The 24,808-nt window shown below is 38.8% G+C and overlaps 1 long non-coding RNA gene across 1 annotated transcript in view; it reads right to left on the reverse strand.

Moving 5' to 3' along the window:
* Positions 1 to 24,391, reverse strand: part of LOC142060433 (uncharacterized) — a 170,441-nt gene extending 146,050 nt beyond the window's left edge. The window contains exon 1 of the long non-coding RNA XR_012661729.1: positions 24,242 to 24,391. This is a non-coding gene — a long non-coding RNA (uncharacterized LOC142060433). The remainder of the gene's footprint in view (positions 1 to 24,241) is intronic.
* Between the last annotated feature and the right edge of the window lie 417 nt (positions 24,392 to 24,808).

Genomic DNA, 24,808 nt, shown 5'->3' on the forward strand with positions numbered 1-24,808 from the left:
CATTTTCATTGCAGTTCAAGTAAAATAGTCCTCAGAAATTGTCTTGCTACCAAATTGCAATCATAAAGGCATGGCTTCAGACTCTCAGAATCACTTCAGATTGGGAACTTCTGGATAATATATAGCATAAAGAGTTTAATTGAATCAGCCAGTTGGGTTTTTGCCCAGAAAAGTAGAAATTTAAATGCTGATGCAGCTTTCGCTTCCAATGACACCAGTCAGCACTCCTTAGATTGGATTGTAAATAATCTTATTTGAGGATATGCAGTATGATAGGGATATACTTGTCTGTAAACTTGCTAGCAAAAGTAATTAAATAATTCCATTGTGTACTAAGACATATGAAAAATCACTGACCCCAAAGAAAGATTCGATAAGTATTTACCAGCAGCTAGAAGAAAATACGGACTTTTTAGCAACCCTCGTCTTATTTTGGAGTTGCTAGGAATAAAGAAAACAAAAGAATAAATAAAAATACAGCAACAGCGAAATCTGTTTCTGACCACGTTTGAAGACATTTGTGGCAAATGCCTTTCAGCCCACTTGGATGGCAATGCGAATCCACTGTCTGAATGCAAGCTCGGTTCGCATCCCAGTGTTTAAAAGTTCATCTGGATTGATGTTCTGAACATCCTGAGTGTTTTCAATCTTCAGCTACAACCAATAGAAGCAGAAAACCAAATACAAATAGGTCTCCCACCTGATCCAACATAAGATATTGCATTCATTCAAGACCAAAAAGAAAGGAAATCTGGTCAGCATTTTTACTGAAAACAATATTTACGCCCAACTTAAAAATACCTGGTTTTTTGTTTTTCCAGAAGTTTCACGCTTGCTGACTGAGAAATGCTAAAAGCAAAAAATGGAACAATGCAAAACTGTACTGTTAAACACTTGTAACACCTTTAATACTTTCTTTTGCCTTTTATTTTTCAGAGGCAATGTGAAAATGAAAATGAGCAATTGAAAGAATTAAGGGGTGAATAGAAGACAGTGGAGAACATGGTCAAAAAGGTGAAAACATCAGTTCTGTTTAAAAAGGACAGAGCTGCATATTTTAAGGGTTGGAGGTTTTTACAATTTAATATACATTGATAGCTTCCATGCACAACTTTTCAAGAAAGTAAAAACCTGAGGGAAGGGTTTTTGTGAAGTTTCATTAACAACTGCAAGTTCAGTGAGGTGCAGCTACTCAATGCAAGAAGCATCTGATCTGAAGCACAAGGGGAAAATAGTTGCCTTAGTCAGAGTCAGAGCTTATTTAGGGTGGGAGATGATGCGCCTTTTTTCTGTAGCTGTTTGTGTAGGGTAGCTAAAGAATTTGTATTAAGTGTGAACTAAGAATTCACACTTCCGATGTTCTTGTTTCCCTACCCACCCTACTCGCAGAGCTTAAATGCTACAGCTGCCTTCATCCGTCCTGCTTCACATTGCAGTATCATTAATCCACGCAAACTCAGTTATGTGTACTAGACCGGATCACTAATTTAGTTCTACTGGATGTCTAAGAAAAGAATTTGAGAAAATCTCAGGCATTTCACAAAATGACACAGACCTTCTGCAAGACATTGAATCTGTACCCTCCAGAAGGGGTACTTTGCTGCCAAAATTGTTTACGGAGAAGTCGTGATGTCAGAGACTGTTGACTTGTAATTTTAAAGACCATTTTTCACCTACAAGTATAAAAGCAGCAACTTTATGGATCTAGTCATATTCCAGTTGGAGTCATCTTCCCTTCCTAGCGCAGTTAGCCCCAGTTACAATTACAAAACAAAAACTTCATTCTGCTTGGAAAATTACTCCGTATCATAATACCAAGAATATATGTCTTTAGGAACATTCACTCTTTTTTTCCTTACCTTTATTTTCATTAAAGACTAACAAAATAGCTTTTTGTCTCTACTGAAACTTTTTGTTTTTGCAAACTAGAGTGAGAGCTCTCAAGGTATCTCATCAAGCTTCATTTTATACCTTTATTTTATTTCCCTGCACAGTCTTTCTGTTTCTTTTCCCTTCGCCTGTTTCTTCATGGTGATTAGCACTTTGCCTACAAGGAAATCATCTGTACCTGTTGCAAACCTCAGTGCATTTGTTTTATCCAACTGAAGATATGACCAGCAATGGCTTTTGCCGGAAACACTCAAGATGCCTCCAAAATATTAAATTTGCTAAATAAAATATAGATGCATCTCTTTTTTCCAATTATCATCGTACCAAAAACCTTTGAGGTCTAAAAAGGTGATACACAAGAATATATGGACAATGTAGCTAGGTCACCTTGGTCACTGCACACGGGAAAGGCTACCTGGCCAAGGCAGTATGGCTGCGTTGTGTTCATTTTCTTAGAGGTTCAGATGCCAGTAGGGACCACAGAGTTAGGGGAAAATGACACCAGCTCTGCACTTATTTCGGTACAGAATTAGGCATACCTTCACCTGCCCCTGTAAAGTAATACTGACCCGCGCTTTGCCACAAGTCTGTATCAAAAGTAGCACAGCCAGGATGGAGGGGCAGCACCCCTCTTTCTCCCCAAAACTTATTAGTCACCAGACCTACTTCAGCTCAAAAAAATGTGAATATGTATCCAAAATCAACTTTGCAGATGGATTTTGCTTCCATTAAATTCCGTGGTGAAAAAAGGCCATATATAGGGTTCAATTTAATTACGGGCATACAGCACTTGCAAAAAAAAAAAAAAAAGCTTCATATTTGGATTTATGGAATTATTTTACTGAAAAAGAATTACGTTACATATTTAAATCCCTGGTGGCTACTAATGTTTTATTAAATACAGTGTAAATCCAGCTGTGACCATGCAATAAAACCTCCAAGGGGCAAAAAAAGAGAGTGTTTTATATTTGATTTCTGCACGCAACAACGTGGTCTCCTGAATACTGCCCATATGCCATTATGCTCTCCTTGACATTGATCTTTAATAAGGGCTCAATATGCTGAACCCCGGCTTGAAGGTACAGAAGGAATATGGTAAGATTATGCACCACTTCTAAAATTCCATATATCTGTCCCATTCACAAAACAAAACCTTGTGCTAAGCTATTGTACAAATGTATTTAATGTTGGTTAATAAAAAACATAGAAATCCAGTTTGTAGTAGGAGAAGTTTGATTACATTACAGAACTTCAGGAAATAACGATGTGACTCTGTGGACAGTCACCCATAGTAATTAGCCGGAGAGTAAATCCATTTGTTTTTTGCTTTTTTTCATCAGGACATGCATTTTCACTGTCATGTGTCCAGGGTTTGAAAGGTTTACATTACATAAAATTAGGACTATATAAATGATGAGCTTCATCTGTTTTCTAATACGATTGCCCCTTCCCTTGAACAGAGTAGCCTAATTGATAGCCTCCATTGTATGCAATGCACGTCAATAAATACTGAACATGAATGTGAATTAATATTGTGTTAGTACTGGGATTAAGCAAGCTATTCTCTCCCTTCTTTTTTTTTTTACCAGAAGGGATGAATATAAGTAAATAAAGTGACTGTTTGTCTGAAATTCTGCCAGGGGATTTAGTTTTGCATTTCCCTGTAGAAGCACAACATCAGAAGTCGCCCTGGTCCCTAGTACTTTGGCCCAGTGTGGACAACAGAAGCAAATACCTTGGTGGACTACTGGGAAGGCCAGCCCTTTTCACTAAAAAAAAAACAAACAAGTGCCATTGCAGAGGCAAAGAGATTTGACTTCTGATATCTTTTTCTTTTTCAAGCTACAAATTAGAGGACAATTTATAGGAGCCTAGACAATAATTTATAGGACCAATATTGACTGCTCTTGACCCTGTGTGTTATTTTGCAGTCTAAACAATGCCAAATCGCTTACATGACCCAATACCATGCCAAAATCCATAGACACCTGATATATATTACACAAATTTTTAAAGCACGGCAAAAACACAACCCAGTGATAAATGAACACAGTATTTTAGATCAGTTCTTGTAAATGCAGAGCACAAGCGCTTCAGCCAGTCTCTAAGGTTTTGGGAAATAAGGATTGGAAAAGGAGGTATATAATGTTAGGACCTACTAGCCATCAGATCAAAGTTCAGATCAAGCCCAGAAAGATAAGAGCTTACAAAAAAGCTCTGGACCAGTCACTGCCCATAAACACTCAATTGCTTCAGATGTAGGCTAGCCTACTTGCTGAAGTGCTTGACATTGCTCTACGTGCCCTCGGAGGAATCGCCTCTGCTTTCCGAGGGGTCAGAACTCGTTATCCCAACGGTGACAGGCTGGTGCAGAAACGCCGCGCCTCCTCCTGCCCCCTTCCAACAGCCACTGCTAAGTCCTGCCTTGCACTTATTGTCTGCTTTGAGACCGAGAGCAGCTTATTTTGGTCTTGGTTTTCCAAAAGCACCTAAGTGAAAATAAGGGGATCTTAGATGTTTAAGAAACTTAGGAATTTAAAGTAATTTTTTTTCAGAAATATTTAACTATACAATCACCTCTGAAGACCTGATCTGCAAAAGGGCTCAACACTCCTGTAAATACCAAGGTTAAAGGTCAAATTTTCTAAGGAAGAAAACACTGCAAGGTGGTGGCAATATTTGGCCTTGTGAGGGCTAACTTTTAGACTGAATATGTTCATCATCAGCACCTATTTAGGAGGTAGTAACACTGCAGTATAAATCCTTTCTGTCCCAATTTTTTTCCAGAAGCAAAATGTCAACCACATCTGAAATGACTGCCCTAACCACAGGTCTTGGTAGGGAATAAGTCTTTTCCAGTATTGCCATTGTAACTATTATTTATACAGAATGTTTTCATTAGAGGAGAGGCTGGTACACAGGTCCCTATTTTACTGCCCGAATCTCATGGTTACGGAATAATTCCCGTAGTTCCTTTAGTTGAGGTTTTGGGTTGACTGTTTTATTCCATTGCACAGAAATAAAATCCTTTTCATTTATTCCCAAACTAGATGTACGAGCATTTCTGTATTGAAAGTTTGCAAAAACTTTTTAATTATATATATTTGAACATACGTATGTATGCACTTTTATGCATGCAAATCTGCATTTGCTAAGACCTATACGTTGTGTACGCACAAATGCATAATACGCAGGAGGTAAAAAATTATTGTAGTAACCTCTTAAAATGTGCTGCATTTCTTGCAACTTTATATATATGTACCATATTTTAAGGATGTATTTTTGCAGATTATTTTTCCAGTAGCCGCAAACCCTTTCTGCTCAACTACTCACACTAGATGAATTATCGTTTTCCTACCTTGCGTGTACAACAGTTAATTTAAATAGTGACTTGTGGAGAATGTATGGCTAAATCAAGTCTTCTGTTGGAGGGCTCGGCTTAATTTTCTGTGGCATCTTGTGTCACAATATGTCACATCAGTGTGGCTGCATGGGTGGATGGGATATTCTTAAAGAAAGCATCACTCTTAAATGGGTTTTTCTGAAATGCCAAAAAACCAACCAAACAAAAAAATATTAATGAACTGGATCTCCATGTGTCAATCTGTTCTTAATGGTTAATTACTGTACCAGTGAAGGAGGTGGGAGAAAAGAGGACACAGGTTTGCACTGCACAGTCATTTGCCATGAATCTTTTGAATTCCAATCTGTGCTGACAACACCCCTTAACCTGGAGTACTGTCCCGAAGTACCCGAGACATTAACAAGCCCGCAAATGCCAACTTCTTTTTTTTATTTGCCTCCCACCCCTTTCCCCTTTGTTGCTATAGTAAAAATGTTTCTACTTTTCTACATCTGTCTGCTGTTGCCAACAAAACACTGGAGAACAGGAGGTGATCTTTCTGTTTTCGTTCCAGCAGCCTGGCCCTGAATGAGTTTAATCGGCTGAGAAACGCGACTGAAAAGGGCTTTGCTACCCTTTCTAACTTCACTGCACTCAGGCTTTCTGTAGCCTAGAGAGTGACACCCTATGCCTTATTTCACTGTGGATTATTTAGAATGCTTCAATTGTGACTTGTCAATGTGGTCCGGGGTAGATCAAGGCAAAACCTCCGACAAGAAAACAGCAATGCGAATATGATGTGACTGACTGCCACACAATGGACTAATACCTCTTAATTTGGACTTTTAGCAATCGTTTACCATCCTTATGCCCTTGAAGATTCCAAATCCACTCTTACAGAGAAGAAAAAAGCCCTTTTCTTTTTCTTCCTTCTCCCTCCTTCCCCCCCCATAACTCGAGTGTATCGATCAATGTCTCCGTATGCATTTAATAGCTTTATTTCAAAGCACTTTACTCTTAAAAGCCCCTCTCACCAAGGCATACTATTGAAATACTGTGCAGGTGTAATTAAATGAGCCAATTTTTCGCCCTGGACTGTATCCCTGTTCTCTCCTTGGCATTAGAACTACAGGATGAGGCTTGGTCATTTCTTATCTCTGGGCAGTACTGGGTTTGGGTTTGTGTCTCTCTTTTTTTTTATTTAATTAAAAAAAATAATTAAAGTGAAATTAATTGGTTAAAGGTTAATAGATGTAGAGATTGACGTCCTTAGTAAAAGTGCTCCACCTGAAATGACAGAGCAGGAGCCTTAATATATTACCAGCTAGTTATGCTCGTACTACACCCAGGAGTAATATGGCCAGGGCATCACTGAATGCCAAGTATCCTGTGACTTTGCTGTGGAGACTGCCTCAAAGTTATTCAGTTACTGCTGGATGCTGTGACTGTATTTCCAATGTTCACTAAGAAATGGAGGGAAACTATTCTTTTATTTCACATGGGAAGTTTTCACACAACGTTTTTTTGCTCACTTCAAGATCTAGGGAAACAGTTCAAAAATAGCATGTCAGAACATCAGTGTGAATAAATTTCATACATCTCTTTTCATATCGTTTCTCTTCTTTATCAGGCACTTTTCACTAACACTTGTCTGCATGAAATTTTGCCCACAAAAAAAGCTGCAGGAGAGCCTTGTGGGCGCTCGTGCACATATATTTTCACCAAAAGGGTTGGAAGGTCAGTCAAAAGCTCTTTGCAATACGGGTGTCATCCAATGAAGACAGAAACGTAGCTATGCATCTTAATCAGGCATCCTGAATAGGAAATACTCAAAGCAACAGTCATGGTGAATAGGCTGTGATTAGTCCACAAGCTGAAATCGGACGACATAAACCACATGTCAAATTATTTTGAATTGTGAACGTATTTGTAAAAATCAAAATTTGTCAATAGATAAGTCACAAGCAGAATCAAGATATAAATTTCCTAGATATATTGTTCTCAAAGGGTAGAGTGCAGAGCTACAACCTGGGATGGTATTGAACCCGACGACCTAGAGGTGAAGGGCTGGAAAGCCCATAACCAATCACCTTTGAATTCAGTGTACTCGACTGTCTATTTGAAAATTAAACAAAGACCCAACTGTAGTAATTGTGTCACCTTATGTACTTAAAGTAATTTCCCCAGCTCAGCTCAATATCTGGAGAAGCAAATGGAGAAATTGCCTGTTGTGTCACTTCTCTAAGGCTTTATATCTGCTCAATTTTTTCCTCGGTGCTTTCCTACCGCTCTTCACAAAAACATTGCAAAGTTCCTTAGAACAGGCAATAAAATGCACAGATGGCTGAGCCAACAGAAATAAAACTAAAATAAGACCTTCGCACAAATGTGAAAAGGTGAGACAAAAAAAACCCCCATCTTTGCATAGCTGTTTTGTTTAAGCATTGGTCCATTTTGGCTACACTGGAGTTACTGAGAAAATATATTTATTCACCAAATCACAGTTGTAATAGAATTACTTTATGGATTTTAATTTAAAAATCTGAAAACAAAACTTGCTGTGACAGGTGTCAGTCATCAGAATGTGGCATAAACATGACCCTTTAATTCTATGGGGCTATTGACTGACTAAAACCTCAATATGCCCCAGCACCGACTAAAAGCACGGCTACCCTCCTCTGCAGATAACATTGGTTGCTTGAAGAAGAGGTTTCATTCAGACTGCTCAGGCGTAGTGCCTTCTTGGGGCACTAAGTAGGGTTTTCCAGTCCATGGAGAAACTCAGACTTGAAAGCCTTTTCTTGCCCTGAACCCCTGAGAGGAGCCAAAGCTGCTCCTAGATGACATGCCATTAACATTGCTGCCACATCTTTAAAGCAAGTATGTGAGATGCCTCGAGGACCCTGAATCCAGCAAGGCAGCAGGGCTAGAGAAAGTACTTAGACCAATTTGGAAAGCATGGTAAAACAAAATCTTCTCTGATGCATCCTACTTCACCCTAGCATTTTGGCTTTGAGATCATTTCTGTATCTAGCAACCTCCCACCCTAGTGGAACAGACTAATAATGAGAGCCAAATTCTGGTAAACACACCATTACCTTCTTGGAGCAGAACCATTTCCTTCACTCTGCCTCTATAAAATTATGGGCCCTTTCTACCTTGGCCCAACTGTGTTCTCAGCCAGGGTAAGTCAGAATAGATCCACTGAACTTCAACGGATGTATATTTATTTACAACAATGAAAACACTGCCAGAAGGCATAATCATTATAATAGTATAAAAAAAAATAGATTTCCCTATTAGCATGAAGACAAATTTAGTTTGATTCTGATTTTTCAGACACCTATTTTTCCAGCATATTCCAACCTAACAAGTGACTTAAACCAGAACAGAACTGGCTTTAAAGTCTCCTTCAAGACTAAAAATAACCCTTCCAGCTAATTGTGCTTATGTTACCTCCTTCAGCAGCAATTATTTGGTTTCATCCCAACCTTTCTACTTACCCATAATTACCATCTCCTTTGACATGGTTAACTAAAAGTGAGTATTAATAGAGTTTTAATGTTGTTTCAGAAATTGGTGGAGGACTGAGGGGGCCAATGACCCTACTTTCACTTTGTACTAAAAATGTGTTGATCTGTGGTTTTTGGCTGCTGCTTGAATTTGACTTGAAGGTTGAAAGTAAACACATCACTCAAGCACATGGTGCATGAATTAAGGTCTTTCTGTCACCAGCCTCTGCTTTTTTTTCCCTACTCCCTAGGTCAGGCACCCCAGAGACCCCCCTTTCCCCTTTCCTCTCATGGGACCCGGGGGAAATATTTCTGTTGACATGAACTCCTTGGTGGCTAACACCTGCATTTATTTCAGTGCACATTTCCATGGGGGAAGTTCTGCTTTTTTCCTTTTTTTTTTTTTTTTTCTTTTACCCTCTCCAGAAAATATTTCTTTAAGAACGATCAGATTTTCCTAGCCGATCCAGAGAGACTTGTTGCATTTCCAACAGAGGAAAGCATGCCGCTCGGCTTTAAATCCCCTTTGGCCAGGAGATCATCCTTCAAAAATGTATGCGTTAAATGAACACAGTCCATTTTTTGATCTGCAGTATTATGGGCTGTGATGGAATTGGAGACATAACAAAGCCAGGTTTTTCTGCCTCTCAGAATAATAATAATAAAACCTAATATGGCAAATTTCTCTTGGCTTCCAGGTATTAGAATGCATTCAACACATCTTTGACAAGTTTACACCCACAAGGGTTTGCTGTGTCAGAAACCTCCTTCTCAGAAGATGTGGTTTTTAACAGCAAAAAGAATCATTGTTTGTTACAGTTTGAAGTAGTTCCTTGAACAAAATAAAGCTATGCTGTAAAATAACTTTACTCAGCGTAACTGTCGACACCAGGACTTGTGCTGGCATAAATATGTTGGTTGAGGTGTACGGAGGGGCGGATTGTTCCTTTTTTTATTTTACACACTAACTGACATCTTTATTCTAGGAAACAAAATTAAGTGTAAACCAAGCATTACTGTCTACAGCATTTTCTTGGGGTCAGGGTTTCCAGGGAATAGTAGAAGGAGAAAGCTTCCTAAAGACATATCTTTGTGGAGTAGGGATGGGGGTTCCAATTTACTAGTCTTCATCTTATTGAGGGCAATAATTTCCCTGAAGACTTTATTGGCAGGGTATCACTGCAGAAAACGTTTGCTGCCGGCAACCCTATTATTTTCCATGAGAAATACAGTCCCGTGAGAAAGCACGTTCTCACTCTATTTCTGTGGGAAACACCAGGAGAAGAAGAATTCCAAATCCCGCGAGACCGAGCAACTGGAAACAACACCAGAAGCCCTCTTGTTTGTGTAACTTATTGCAAAAATATCAAAAGGGGGGTGGGGGGAGAACATGTTTTCATAAAATTTTCACTTTGCAAGAGCTCAGTTTTTAAAAAATGCTGGATTTATATTTGACAGCCCAAAATCCCAAGGATGTTCAGTCTATTTCAGTTGTCAATTTACGATCTTTAAAACATTTTTAAAATTGACTGAACCTTAACTACATCCTACCTCATCTTGTACTAGCCAAGTTTTACAGATGCCATCTTAAAAATCAATTCAAAGAACAGCCATAAACTTGAAAGCTTCCTATTTGAAGTGTATATGGCAGAATGCAATTTTGTTTAATTTTAATTGACAGAGATGTCAGCCTAAGAGAATATTTTAGAATATTAGTAGGAACAGTAAACTCATGCCTTGACACTTTTATGATATAATGGTATAATTCTCAGGAAAAAAATCACCACTGTCAGGATTTACACAAAAGCAGTACATGTTTTACTTTTTCCTCAGTAAAGGAGTGACAAATGTATTACTAATTACACAATTACTTTATTATGTAGAACCAGTAATAAAACCCTTGACGTACACTCAGAAAGTCTTAGTTTCATTAAAAAAGACAGGGTTCCTTTTTTTTTTTTTCTTTTTTTAAAATTAGTATTACAAATTTTCTGGTGAGATTTCAGCCTGTGGGATGTAGTTCAGTTCACTGCCCTCTGCATTTTACAATACAAAAAGGATATTTGCAAGGCCGGCAACCAATCCTCAAGTGGTATAAAGCTGCTATCGCTACCTATTTGAGCAAGCTGAGAATTAGGCTTGAAGGAACATGATCAGTTACTGCAAAAGATCCAAACACGGTGATTCCTGTTGGCTTTCTTGGATACTGATTATTATATGTCTTTATATTTTTGTTATGACAAAGAATTAAGAAGTACATGCATGACCTAACATAAGCTACTCATGTTCCGAGTCCAGATGAAATAGAAGTAACATAAGTAGGAAACTTCCCTAATTTTGAAAGTGGCCAGATTCTAAACCTACTGCTTTTTGCAAAAGTCCACAAAACTGAAAACTGAGTCTTCAATCCCCCACTTTGGGCCTGGATGAAGTCCTGCTCCAAACTATATTCTACAGTTCCTTTGCACCACTGCTGTAAAGAAAATCCTGAGGCAACAAGGAGGACCAAAGCAATGCAAAGGCAAACTGAGGAACCTGGCGCTGCTGTACAAGAAATATAAATGCTCCCTAACTCCTCAAGGCCTGATGTAGCAAACTACTTAAATATGCAGCTAACTTTAAGCACATGAGTAATCCCATTGACTTTAAAGAATTAGTCATGTGCTTAATGTTAAGTATAGTGCCCTGCTGTATTGGAACCTAGCCTCCAAAACAAAGTATGGCAGCGATTTAGTGATTAATTACAGCCTACACATGCACAAGCCAGTTGGGTTAAACAAGAATTGGCCCAACCCTTTGCCCTTCTCCAAAAACAAATCTGAATAAAGGTCAAAAGAGTTTGGTTAAGGATGTACTTACCAAACTTTCAAACCTTTTGAGGACCATCCACCACTAGTAAAGGCTCTTGCATTGTATCCCTCCGGGAGTCTCATAGGCGTAGTCGGTTGTAAACTCATTTTCCTATATGGGCAGGCACGCGTGTGGGGGGGAGGAATGAATGACAATGTAGAATGGCCAAAGCTGGTGTCCTGTGACCATGGAGCTTTTAATATGGAGGCAACGGAATCAGGATTAAGAATTGCAGCTGCTAAGATGCTAAGCCCCACATACAGCTCCTATGGCTCAGATGTTATCAAGCGTAAAATCTTTTGAATAAAGCCTTACATGGGGGCACCATTGTAAACTGCTTTCCCAGTTAAAGCCTTTACGTAGCAGTAAGAGGGAAAAGGTTGTATTTTGCCATATTATTTTCAGTAATATGTCAAAGGTCACTGAAATCAATTCCCATTAATTTTAAAGGACTTTCCACAGTAAAAATAATGCCCAGTAAAACCACTATAATGAAACTGCTGCTTAAACTATTCCACCCCTCTAAGGATGGCCAGGAACTAATTTTCTTCCATGAGACAGTATCGTACAAATTCCAGTGTTCATTTCCACTATAGAAGCTAAAGTCAGACAGGTTTCTAATGAGTAAGCTCTGAAGGAGTGGGTGTGATTTTGGAGTAGTTTATGATATAGTCTCTGTTTATATTTGCTTATGTCTAATCCAAATTTCCTCTCTTTGGTATTTATGTCAGTCTCTGTATGACATTGGCATGAAACTCTAATCCAAACACTGCCACTAACTGGAGCTGTGGCTATGAGTAAAATCTCATCTTGGAAATGGCGTGAGGAAAAAATGACACAGTTAATATTGTAGTCCATTTAGGAAAAAAAAAATTATAGAAGTTATAGTTATTTTGAAAATTGGCACAGGATTTCTGTGTCCCGCAGCCAAATGGACTGGTAAATCCAGGTAAAGGGTCCCCATAAGGGATATAAGATTAATCTCTTTTGTTAGAATTCTGTTCAACTTAATGCTCTAATTCTGTCCACATGTGCCTTCCCAAAATCTGAGGATTGGTCCCTACACTGAAGAACTTCCAATTTAAGGAAATGTTTCCACTGAAACAATTTCAGATTCCTGGAACCCAAAAGTCATTATCACACCAAGTCTTAAACTATTCCCTGAAGTGCCCTGAATTGTCCCAGGCAAGCCCGATACTCAGATAATGTTTTCCAGGGTATTTGTAACCTAAATGAACGTTGTCTCCAGTAGAATACTTCTTGTTGGTTTTCCTTACAAGAAACATCCCGATTGTACATGCTGGAAAAGAACACCGTGGTGAAACAACCAAACCATTTTCCAAGGTTAGCAGCTACTCCCTAAAGAACAAATGCTGGTCATTGACCCTACGTACAGGTGACTGACAACATTAACTACATACCTTGTATTAACTCACAACCTGTGGTCACCCTCACTTCTGTGTAGTTAGCAGATACACAAACAAAAAGCTAAGCTGTCTAAATTTTTTTATCTAGTTAACAGAGAATAAAAGGTCCGTGATAGAAAACTTCCTCCATACAGAAAAGCATAGTAGAGAATAAGTACCATGGAAACTCAAAAGGCAACACAGTCTTTAGCATTTTTCCTTAAATATTCTTGCCTTTTTGATGTTTACTCTCCTGGCAGAAATGTATAGAATTTCACCCCATGCACAAATAGCAATAGTGTTTTCAATTTGAATGTCTTTATACAGTTTTGTTGACTATGGAAAAAGAACCAAAAAGAAAATTGAGGCCACAGATTTCCAAGACTGAGGCCATAGTGCATAAGGAACCTCTGTAGTGAGGAACATAACACAAACAGCAGTTGCTGACTCCTTGAAAAGTTAAACTAGCAGCAACCACATGGGTGGAAACACCATCAACAGGAGAAGAAATTATGAGGGAGAAGGAATGGACTGGCAAGAGTAATAGGAAGACTGGAGATGAAGAGATTTAAGAAGTGAAAAGAGGAAACAAGGAACTGATGGGTTTTTTCTTTTTATGTTTTGTGAAAGAAATGTATGGGAAAATAAGTCTCCTCCATCAGGTTTGTCCCTCCTTATTCACAACAGGGACGTGGCCCATATGAAGGGTTAACTGCCTGCTTGTAAACTGTTGTGTTTTGATATTAAGCCATTTTTAGCTGCAGCTTGGTCAAGTGATGTGTGTGCATCTGCCACCCTATAACTTAGCCATGACTTCTATCATGCTTTGAAGAGAGCACCACACCTGAACTGGCATCTCCCGTGCCAGCTTTCAGCCCTCTGAGATTTGCATTGAGTTCAGGGGATTATCACACTTTAAAATGTAGGCTTTGTAAACAAAGGAAAAATAGCCATCACTGAAGCAGTATAGTAATGCTTTGTGTAGCTGAAAAACAACAGTGGAAATGGTAGGTGGCACACCTTTCTCAGGAGCTATTTTTAAATGTATCTAGTATTTTTGGGGACAGTATAAAAAGTTTCTCTCCATGTTATTGACTAACAGGTTATGAAACCTCAGCTTTGAACAAAAAGCTGAGCTCATTTTTGTGGTCCCTAAAAGAGCTTCAAAGCCACTACAAATAGCCACATAAATGCCCATTCGTTGATTTTCCAGAACTTTACATAGCTTAATATATAGACACACCTGAATCAAAATTTTTTTAAGTCAGTGAAAATATTTCCGTTTACTTCGAGGAAAGCTGCATTTGGCCTAAGAATAATCCATTATGTAAGGCAAACTTGCCCACTGAGTTCTAGCCAGATCTAATTTTCAAGTTGTTCAACTGGAAATCATCACTCATTCTTCTGGATGCTGTGAAGAAAAAGGCCTCTTTATTCTTTAGCTCAGACTTGTTAGGTTTAAGATTGACCATAGGACTTACCACCTCTGACCAGCAACTATTAAGTAGCTTTCCTTTTTCATTAGTTTTGTCTTCTGCACTGCATAAAATTAAGGTCTTTTGTGTTTGGGGATGGGTTGGTTGTAGGTTTTTCTAACATCAGTATCTTACCCTGCTTTATTGGCTCCAAATTTTTTCATAAGATGCTGCCAGTATGGATACTTGACAGTCAAACCCTTCCTAAGTAGTATCAACATTACAATGTATTCTAGTAACACAAAAGAAAAAAAAAAACAAGAGCTGATTTTTAGTAATATCTGGCATGAGATTTTAAGGTAGGCAATAACAAGAAAGTGTTGTATAAAATTATAAAAGAATGCAGTTCTGAAATCTGTAAGAAAATCTGATTTGGCCAACAGTTTTTACACAGATTATCTGTTAGCTTCCATTTCTAACAAACCATGTTATGAGATCATGCCTCTCTGTCTCATCTATCAGCCAGTTTCAATTTTGATGACAGGAGGAGGAGGAAAAAAGTCTTGAAAGATAATAAAATCTCTCACAAGTCTCACAGATGCTTACGTTTCATGGAAATGGGGGCTGGTTAGCAAAAAGGGACTTAAAACAAGTACACTGTTGAGCGAATACGCATGAGCCAAGATATATTTATTTTCCCATGATGATCACATCACAGTGGATGCAGAGGCTTGGTTATGAAGGCAAAGTTTTGGGAATGGCCAAGTAATCTGAAAAGACCAATCTCCTAGCAATCCCCATTTTCCTTGAAATTCTGAGAGGTTCGCCATTGTGTAGAAAAACTGGAGTGGTTCATAGGCTTGGTTGCTTGGAGGCAAATCTCCCCACACAATGACCTTCAAAATATATTTTTACACCCCACGGGCTTTCACATTCAAAACCTACTGCAAATATGGCTAGTCAAAAGGGATTTGCAATGGAGCTAAGATTCAACCTGCCTTCTGCAGCCCTTGTTCACCCTAAATAACAGTTTGTTCCACAAGGATTTCTGCTGAATTCTGCAAGGGCATATGACTACTCCACCAAATCAGTCCCAAAGCCTAGACTGAAAATGAAATCATGGTTCAGCTCCACCTTTTTAAAAGTACTGTTTTACCTAATGAAAAAAGTCAAAAATGAGGAGGCCGCCAGATTTAATTCCAGATGACCTAGGGTCTATCACTAGTCCTCTCAGTGATTCTGGCCAAGTCACTTCATTTCCCGTGCCCTAGTTTCCTCAGCAATAAGTTGTATCAACCTCCACCATGGATTAGTACCAGACTGGAAGATTAAAGTCACGGCACAATACGCAGGCATTATTAGTTGTTGTTGCTTTTTAATGGGATACCAAAAACAGTCTGTAAACCATAGCGATAGGAAGCACATGGGAGGCCAGAGGAGTAAAATTAGATAAATTGGATCACTTAAACAATAGAAATAGAAAACCTTTCTTTCATTTTTATGTGATACAGAAGGTTCATTATGTGCTGTATCGACAATGTAGTATTTTTCAGTGTCACCTCTTCATTAAAGAGTCATTTTAAAGGCAGTTGATGGGTTCCAGTATAATACTACTCATCTAATAAAAGTATTCATTAGTTTGTATATTATATTTCTTTTCCTGCTGGTCTGGTAATCCTTAAATAAGATGTCCCAAAGGTACTGATTCTGATCTCACATCAATGTGTATTAGTAAATCCATTAAAGTTAATAGGTTATTGTCCATTGATGTAAGAAAATCAAGGCTAATGAGGCTACTTGAGTATGCAAGAATTACAGGATCGGAACCTACTGTCATTTAATATTTTGGAAGGTTATGTGCCTTTTCAAGATAGGACATAATTTTCCTTAACATAGCTTTCAATAGAGGTGCATTAGCCTCTAGTGGCAGTAGAGGTGATCTATTGTATCGCTAATTTAAAGGATTATGCATGAAAAGTGAATATATTGCAATAATTATGAAGTCTTGTTTGACTTCGCTTTTCCACACGTGTACTTTGTCATGTTTTAAATACTTCAAGGATTTGAAAAGCAAAACCAAGATGCTGTAAATTGGGGTGAAATAAAATGCTTATTATCACGTTCTAAAAGCAGATTTAGGTTTGGAATATTTTCAGTGTGATTGCCATCATTACTGCATTTATATCCAAGCAATGCCTCTACCTATTTGATTGCAAGCATGTGTGAGTTTGTGTGTGCACATGCGTGCAGAAGGGGTCATGACATTTATTAAAGCAGTCAATAAGGCACGCATAGGACAGGCATCTAACCCTGGAATATATTTATATTTATACTCATTTCTGATATGGAAACTAAAGAGGAAAAATCAATTGGAATCTAACGTTTCATTGTCCTTCACCTTGACTCTTTGGTTTAAAGTAAGCAGTTAAAGAATAAACATTGCTTGGGAGAAATAAATAAATAAATAGATGAAAAAGCCACTCTCTAACATTATTAGGACTTCCAAAGTAAATAAAAAGTGGTAGAGCTGAGAGCAAATTGCTGCAGTGGTGCCAGGGAGAATCCTGATTTTAGCACCGCTGTACCAAATTTGTCATTTAGGAAAGCTCTTGTTCCCTTTATTGAGTTCCACTGTAGTGAACAATTTCTGCCTGCATCCCTCGTGTGTCCTTTTGGTTTATTATCTTTCACTGTGAATTGAGCATCCACAATCAGTTTCACAGGAAGCCTAATTTCACACACTGCTTATACATATGATGAGGACTTCCCTCTCCCTCCCCCCTTCCCTGTCCCTTCTCCCAGTGTTCTTATCAAATGAAGAATTGTGGATAAGGGTTAGGTGCAGATAAACATGAGTGTAGCACTTCCAGAAAGGTCATGATCTCCCCATAAGGTGCTTCTTGTTATGCCTGACCTTCAGATTTTCATCATCAGCCCGCCTGACAACTTAATAATGCAGAGGTGCAGGATTCATTTCTCCCCTCTGAGAGAGCCAGTACGGGACGCCCTTTTCCCTGATTATTTCCCTGCACTCCCGGCTGCCCTTTATAAGCCAACCAGAACTCCATCAATCATGCTCTTCTCTCCTTTCCTCCTCAGCCCCCAGTCCTGAAAGCTCGAAAGCTGCAATGTCCCCTTTTGTCTTGCGCTGCTACACAGCTACAACAACAACAGAAAAGACTCACGGCCTGAAAACACCCAGCAATCCACCGTCCTATTTAAAAGAGAGTCTTTCAGCTTTCCTCCATGCTGACTGTGTTATCTTACAGAATAACTCTTCATGGGCTCTGCTATCTGTCAAAGGAGGGAAGGCATTTAAGCTGGAATCAGAAGTTTTGATTCCATTTTATTTGTTCCTTTTTTCCCGATTTTCTTTTTCCTTTCCTCTTGTTCTTGCACTTCTTATTCTATAGTTTAATAACAATTAAATGAAGGAGAAAAAAACTTTCCAGAATCATTCACCCTCTTTTTTTTTCTTTCTAAAGATAAGGGAGAAGCAAAGACTTGATATATTCATCATATTAAGCATGTCAGTTTATTGGAATGAAATAACACAGAAAGTTCAGAAGAAAGTCTTCTTAGGATAGGAGGATATTGATTCAGATCAGATTTTAAAGGCTGCAATAAACTCATGTTATAAAATATGTATTCACTTCAACCCCAGCCTTACTAGTGCTTTTTCAGCCAATGATTCCTAGAGTGAAAACGGGATGATAATGCACCATGAGCATCTGGTGAGAGCGAAGTACAGTATGTTCCCTGACAGAGCAGGGATATGCCAAGGCCTTCTCCTATTGCCTAAAGCAGCTGCCATTTGTATCTCCAAGAGAGGAAGTATCCCCTGGTAAGCTACAGCTCAGCTGGGTATGAGAGCTACACTGTACCCAGCAAGCAAGCTTAGATCCTACCCTGCCCAGTGGCAGCAGGATGCAAATCTGTGCCCAGCTGGATACAGAAGTTAATGTGATAGCCCAGCTCACCCATTAAGTCACTGTGCTTTATCTGTAAGAATAAATAAATAAATAACAGAGCTGCATGAAGCACCGTAAAACCACTCGTTTGCCAAATATCAGCATTGTGGCTGAAATTAAGTTTTCCTCACTCCTCCTGTGCCTGGATGCACTCAGAAAGCACTGGTACATGAGAAAGCCTAAACTCATGGCTGTGGGGTTTTTTAACTGAACCGCCACCTCCCTGTGGAAAGTAAAAACCTGCTTAAAATCAGAGAAAACAGCCTCAGCGCTATTCAGTCTCCCAAACAGGTATTGTGGGAATAATTGGGAAGCCCCTGAATAATGTTTTACCATCTGAATTATTTCATACATCATAGATTTGGAAAATCCCAACACAGATTTGGAGCCTGTAGTGAAATATTGGATTGCATTTACTGGTTGTGAAAGCTGAATATCTCTTCAGAGCCTTCTTTTTCTTAATAAAAAAAAAAAGATAATCTTTCTGTGAAGATCTTTCTTCAAACTAATAACATGTCAAAGATTGCAAACTGCCATCAGAAGAGAGCTGGAAAGACAAGCAAATGTTCAGGAGATGCAAGAACAGGGAGTTTGCCCTAAATCCCATTGAGTCGATTAGTGTTGCTTCTGACTCTAGTATGCTTTGGACAAAATCCCAAAGGAACATCTGGTTCATTTTCAGGCTTTTCTCCAGTTTAGTCAAGGGTCTAAGAGAAGCCTAAAGAACATCTTAGAAAGATCAGAAAACATGAGTCAAAATCAAAGAGTTGAATAAAAAAGCTTAAGAAACAGATGAAAGAAGAAGGAAGGAAGGATAGAAAGGACGAGGCACAATAGGAAAAGGGAAAGACCACTCTGAGATGCTGGAGAAGAAAAATAGATGACTGATAATGATCTACGCGTGGGGGAGGACCTGTCTGAGGGAGAGAGGCAGGTTTGGACAGCAAAGGCAAGCACAAACAAATGAAACAGAAAAACAGGAAGGAAAGCAAAGCAAACTTGTAGATACAGAGGAAAAGCAACAGGAAACCTGCAGTGCCCAGTATCCTTTCTTGACCACAAGACGCAGGAAATCACACTTCAAAAGGACAGCCAAGAACATGGGACCTGATAAGAGTGATAAAGATGCCATTGCCACCAGATCAAAGTGTTGGAGGGAGGCAGGGAGAGAGGGAAGGAGGAAGGGAAGGAGGGAGGGAGGAGAGAAGGAGGGAGGAGATAGAAGGAGGAAAAGAAAAAAATAAAGCACAAGAAGTCGACCTTAAAGAGGCTGGAGTTCAGGGTTTTTTTAAATTTTCATCCCAAAACATGTACAGCTTGTGTCTCTAAGTGGGGAGGGGGACTCCCTGGGATATTAAAACTACTCCCAAGCCAAGCTTCATTTAAGCTTCACAACCTACAGCAAATGCAAATCCTTTGCTTGGCACCTCTTCTTCATTTCAGACTTCATCAGCTGCAGCAGCAGTGCCAGTGTCTGTCCAGAGCCCTTTGGCAAGGCTTTCCTAGCGGTCCCTCACCTGAGACCCAGGCTGCTCCACTCCCCTCCAGCCCCCAGGCTCCACACTCACAGGGGCAGCACAGGGAGCTGCTGCAGTCTCCAGGTGGCATCTTCGTATGGCCCTAAATGAATGAGGTACAGAAGGACACACAGGGTCAGGCTGCTCTTTGGATTTGAGTTTCCCTCCATGAAACACTGATTTTGTAGGGAGGGGGGAGATTGTCCTCTACCGACATTTGCCAAGGGAAAATGAGGAATAGTTTGGATCCTGACCAGAGGGCCATGGCTACATCCAAGCCCTTGCAAATTGACTTGGCAAGAGAGGATTCTCTTGAGGAGTGAGGAAAACCAGAGAGATGTCAGTCAGAGAAGTAAACACCATATGCTTGTCTCACAGCATCTGACGGTAGTGAAGTGGACAGAGCAGAAAGGCTGGCAGATCTGAGAAATAGGGCAGTGTAAATCAAGACACATTCTCCTTTCTTTGCTTCCCAGAGGAGTTCCACAGACATGAGCAGTGTATTCCTCCTAAATCCAGGGGCTCTTCAAAGCCGATTGGTGTTTTCCATACTGATTATTTACGCTAAGCCTTGATTGAATGAACTGTAGGTTACAGAGAGGTGACTTTTTTTGCAACATATGAGATAAATCCTTCTTCATGTAGAGGGCAAAATGTGAGAGAAAGGGAGAGACTACAGAACCATTTAACACGATGTACCTGGTTTTTAATAAAAAAAATCTTCTCCAGCAATATTTTTTTCTTCCTCAGTGCTGAAAATTTTTCAGGCAAAGGTTGTCCAGTGTCTTCAATTTTCGTAGTAAAATATTGTCATTTGACTCATGTGAGGGTAGCAAAGGCAGGGGGCAACTGTTATCTGGTGCTCCTTTGCTCTGCTTTTCTACCTATTGCCTCCTTCAGTTGAAATTTGTATCAGGGCCACAACTGTCTCTCTAGCCTTCTCCAGAAATGCTATTAAACAGCGGAGACAGGCTGCAGAGACGCCAGTGAGACTCCAGTCCATGAGCAAAACTTATTCCTTAAGTCCATCAGTAATTATTCACGTGGCATTCGGCCCATCAGGTTGATATTGTTTTGAGAATTGGTTCTAAGTATTTTGAAAGCTTTTTGAAAGTGCAGAGCAAAGATTATAGCTATGGAAATAAACAGTTGAGAAGCCAGCCTGCAGACAAAAAGGTAGGCTGTTGATAAGACAAGTTGGCGAGGAAGGAAAAAACTTGCTGGAAAAAAATTATTGAACTTCAGGTTAGAGCAAAAGCTTCTGAAATGTGTAATGTTGTATTAACTTATCCCAGACATATTTTGACAGCTATAAGAGGAAATAGCTGAATTAGAAGTTTTACAAGTGTAACCTCTGACAGGTTTTACACCAAATATTTACTTTTTTTATTCATCAGGTTAATAAACTCATAACCTCCTCTTGCACTGGTCATTTCCTGATGGAATCCAATTTTCTCCTATCTGGCTGCTGCGTGCCCATGTGTTCAAAGCAAGTTTCAAACACAGGTATATCTTCAGAGCCACCATTCAGCTCGGAGGAGATGGCTTTGAAGCCACCAACTCTGAGTCATTTCAGTTCAGAATCAATGGGAGATTTACTCATGTGATGATCGTAAATTTAAGCTATTCAGGAGTGTCATTCTGTTCAGCAAAGCTTTCTATTCCTCTTGTTAGCTCAACCCAAGAGTTTTCTGCCTTTTAGCTTACAATTAGGAAAGCTTTTTGGGCTTTCCTAACTCTTCTGCCTCAATTCTTAGCTCTAGAAAACTGATACTGCAGAATTATTCCTTTTCCTCTCATGCTTCCCTTCTTATTTAACGTATATAATGCACACAACAAGTCTAAATATCTGAGTAGTTAATGTGAGTATGACTTAGAAACGATGCTCTAGGACATGGATTTTATTTTGTCTGACAATGCATGTTGTCTCAGAGTATCTAACATGAACAACCATTAAAAATGTCCTAATTCACTGACTAAGGCAAGGTAAGAGTACAGCAGGAGCGGTATATGGTACCTGTGAGCAAGCCAACAGTAAGCAAACACACAATATGCCAAACTGGAGCATTATTGAAAAAAAAAAAAACAAACCCCAAACTAAATTGTCTGTACACCTAATGACTAGGTTAAAAATGGAATTCTTTTATCAGGCAAAGTTAATAAAAAATAAAATAAAATTATTACAAAAAAATTCTGAGCCATAATCAATAAGACACAGAAAACTTTTTTGTTTAAATAGGCTAAAAGTTCTAACGTAATCAGGATCTTCCATATCAGGTATAATGCCATGGCTCTTCTTTACTGCATTCTATTTTTGATTTACTCGTAATGTTAAAAATTCTTCCTGAGCAAAGACATATGAAAAATCCATATTTTGTCACTGTATTATTTTATATTCTTTTTTAATGATATGATATAAAAATCCTGTTCTAATAAAGGACATGTGTAGCATAAATACACTAAGACACTTTTATATCAATGGCAAAAATCTGTAGTCATTTAAAACCCTGCTATGATGGATAAGAGTTCAAAAACAGCTTCAGAGAAGTAACCTTTGTGCTAAATTAGCAAAAATAAATATTAACTTCTGAAATATGTGATAGAAAATCTTTAATGCAAAACCCCCAAAGTATTCATTCAAAAAGATGTATCAGTTCCTAACCGAACTCAAATGAAAAGGCCCATTTTCATCTGCTAAATATTTTCTCAGGAATAATAATTTTATTTGGTGAAAAGTTGACCAAAAGATCACGTCAAAACTAAGATTTGTGTGAAAAGAGCACATCCTACATGAAACTGAAATATCAATTTCATTATGGCCCCTTTATGCCTTTCTGCTAAAGCCGTGTCAGAAATTTACATATTTTTTTTTTCTTTTTTGTGGGAATGCTTTATTTTCTGCCTCTTTTGGGGTTGGTTTTTTTGTTTGGTTTTGTTCTTTTTTTAAAAAAAAAAAGCAGCAAAACTAGAAGGAAATTTTTCTCTTTAATAATACATTACTAATTAATTTCTAATATTGCATATTAAAAAGGCAGAAAAATAATTTTTTTCAAACTTCAAATACATTTTCCAACCAGTTTTTAATTGCTTCACTCTGCCACTCCACTGCAAAGTCTTCCTAACACCTCTCAGTGTGATTGTTTCCTGCTAACAGAGACATTTTGCAGACAGATTGAGTGTCAATATTATTAGCAGCAAATTATTCACATTGCGTGAATAGCCTTACAATCCTTACTCACTGTGAATATTCAGGAACCTATTGTTTTTAAAATAATAACTTTTAATAAGCTCTGATGGGTCTGATGGCATCTTACGGGTGTTATCAAGGTTTTAGGGCAGCAGAGATAAAAATGTTATTCTTCTGATCCAGAGGACGACAGTGTCACCAACATCCAGTTTGTCCCTAAAATGCTAAAGACTGCAGAAAACGTGTGTAGCAACCTTGTGTCCATGCTATCGGGTGCTAGTACTTGTCTGCTTGTGTGGTACATAGATAAAGGTAGGGAACGAGTAGCTGTATCAACCAGTTTGCTGCTAAAATAGCCTTTCTCTGTTTATTTTCCAGCTAAGTCAATTAGGCAAGGTGGTGCATCAACATTCAGTATGTGCTGATTTCAGATATATTGGCAGGATTTTAAATAAACACCAATGAAAGGAGTATACATCTGTTAAAAAAAAAGGCAAGCTCTTAGGGAAATAAATACTAAAGACGGCATGCTGTAACCCAAAAACACAGGAATTGGAAGACTGCTTTGTTGTTGTGTCGGTATTTTTTCTGCAGATGACTTCATTTCCCAAATAACATTGTTGTTTTTTTTAAAACCAAACTTTAAGCTTTCTCAGTTACAATGTTGCCTTGTTTGAATGCATGCATAAATAAATTTTGATCATCTGCTTCAAATCTAACTTTATGTGAAAGAATAAAGAAGTAGTTTGCGCTATCTAATTAAAACACTGAGACCTGCCCCATTAAATTATTCCAGTTTTATGTCAACATGTGTGCTGCTGCAATTCAAGGAACCTGCTTGTTCCAATTCAGGTCCAGGTTCATACAAATTGTAGAGGCAGAATCTGCAAATGTATTTTTGGAAGGGCACGCCCTGATCAACATGGTTATGCTCTGCAGGCACGTTAGCCCAAAGATGCGTGGATAAAATAGAAGGGGAAAGTGAAGTGTTCAAGGTCAGACAGCAAAATAAGACAGGATCAAGAATAAAACCTGGACACCCTAATCCCCAGATCAGTGTTCTACCCACTGTATCTATAAATCAATAATTATCCCAGTGTAACGCCTAAATAATATTTTTGTTGCGTTTGGCCCACAGGTTGATGCCTACCTTTATCTCCACCTCTTGTCTGATTAGTCAAAGCTCCATTTCATGGATTTGTTCGTGCCACGCTACAAAGGGTTAAGAGATGAAGCCCACCAGAACAATTACTTCTACGGACGACATTTCCCCTCCTCATCCCCCCAGCCTCTGCGTTATTAAGCACTTGATCAGTTGGCTTAAAAATTAACCATATGGTGCTGTTTGTAGGGTATAGGGCACGGAAGGCCATGAGCTATTTAGCCTGTCTGGGCAAATGATTTCAGTGTGAACATCACAGTCTACTTATTGTTATTAGTGGAACACAAGCAGGAGAAGACTAGGCAACTTTTAAAACCATGGATCTACAAATAAAGAAACAAAATTGCCCTAAGTCATCATCTGATGACTGAAGACCGTAGCATGTGGAAAAATTATGAGAAGCTGTGAGTGCATTGGTTTGCTTCCAGTGCATTTCTCTACTTATGTCAGTTCACCATCACCTATTAATTGTACAGTCACTGGAACTGGGTGAACTACAGCATCTGTGAGCACCCGTCTTCATTCTGAACATTTGTTCCAGCCATGCTCGTGCCA

Source organism: Phalacrocorax aristotelis, chromosome 7 (assembly GCF_949628215.1).
Source record: "Phalacrocorax aristotelis chromosome 7, bGulAri2.1, whole genome shotgun sequence".
NCBI classification, from domain to species: Eukaryota; Metazoa; Chordata; class Aves; order Suliformes; family Phalacrocoracidae; genus Phalacrocorax; species Phalacrocorax aristotelis.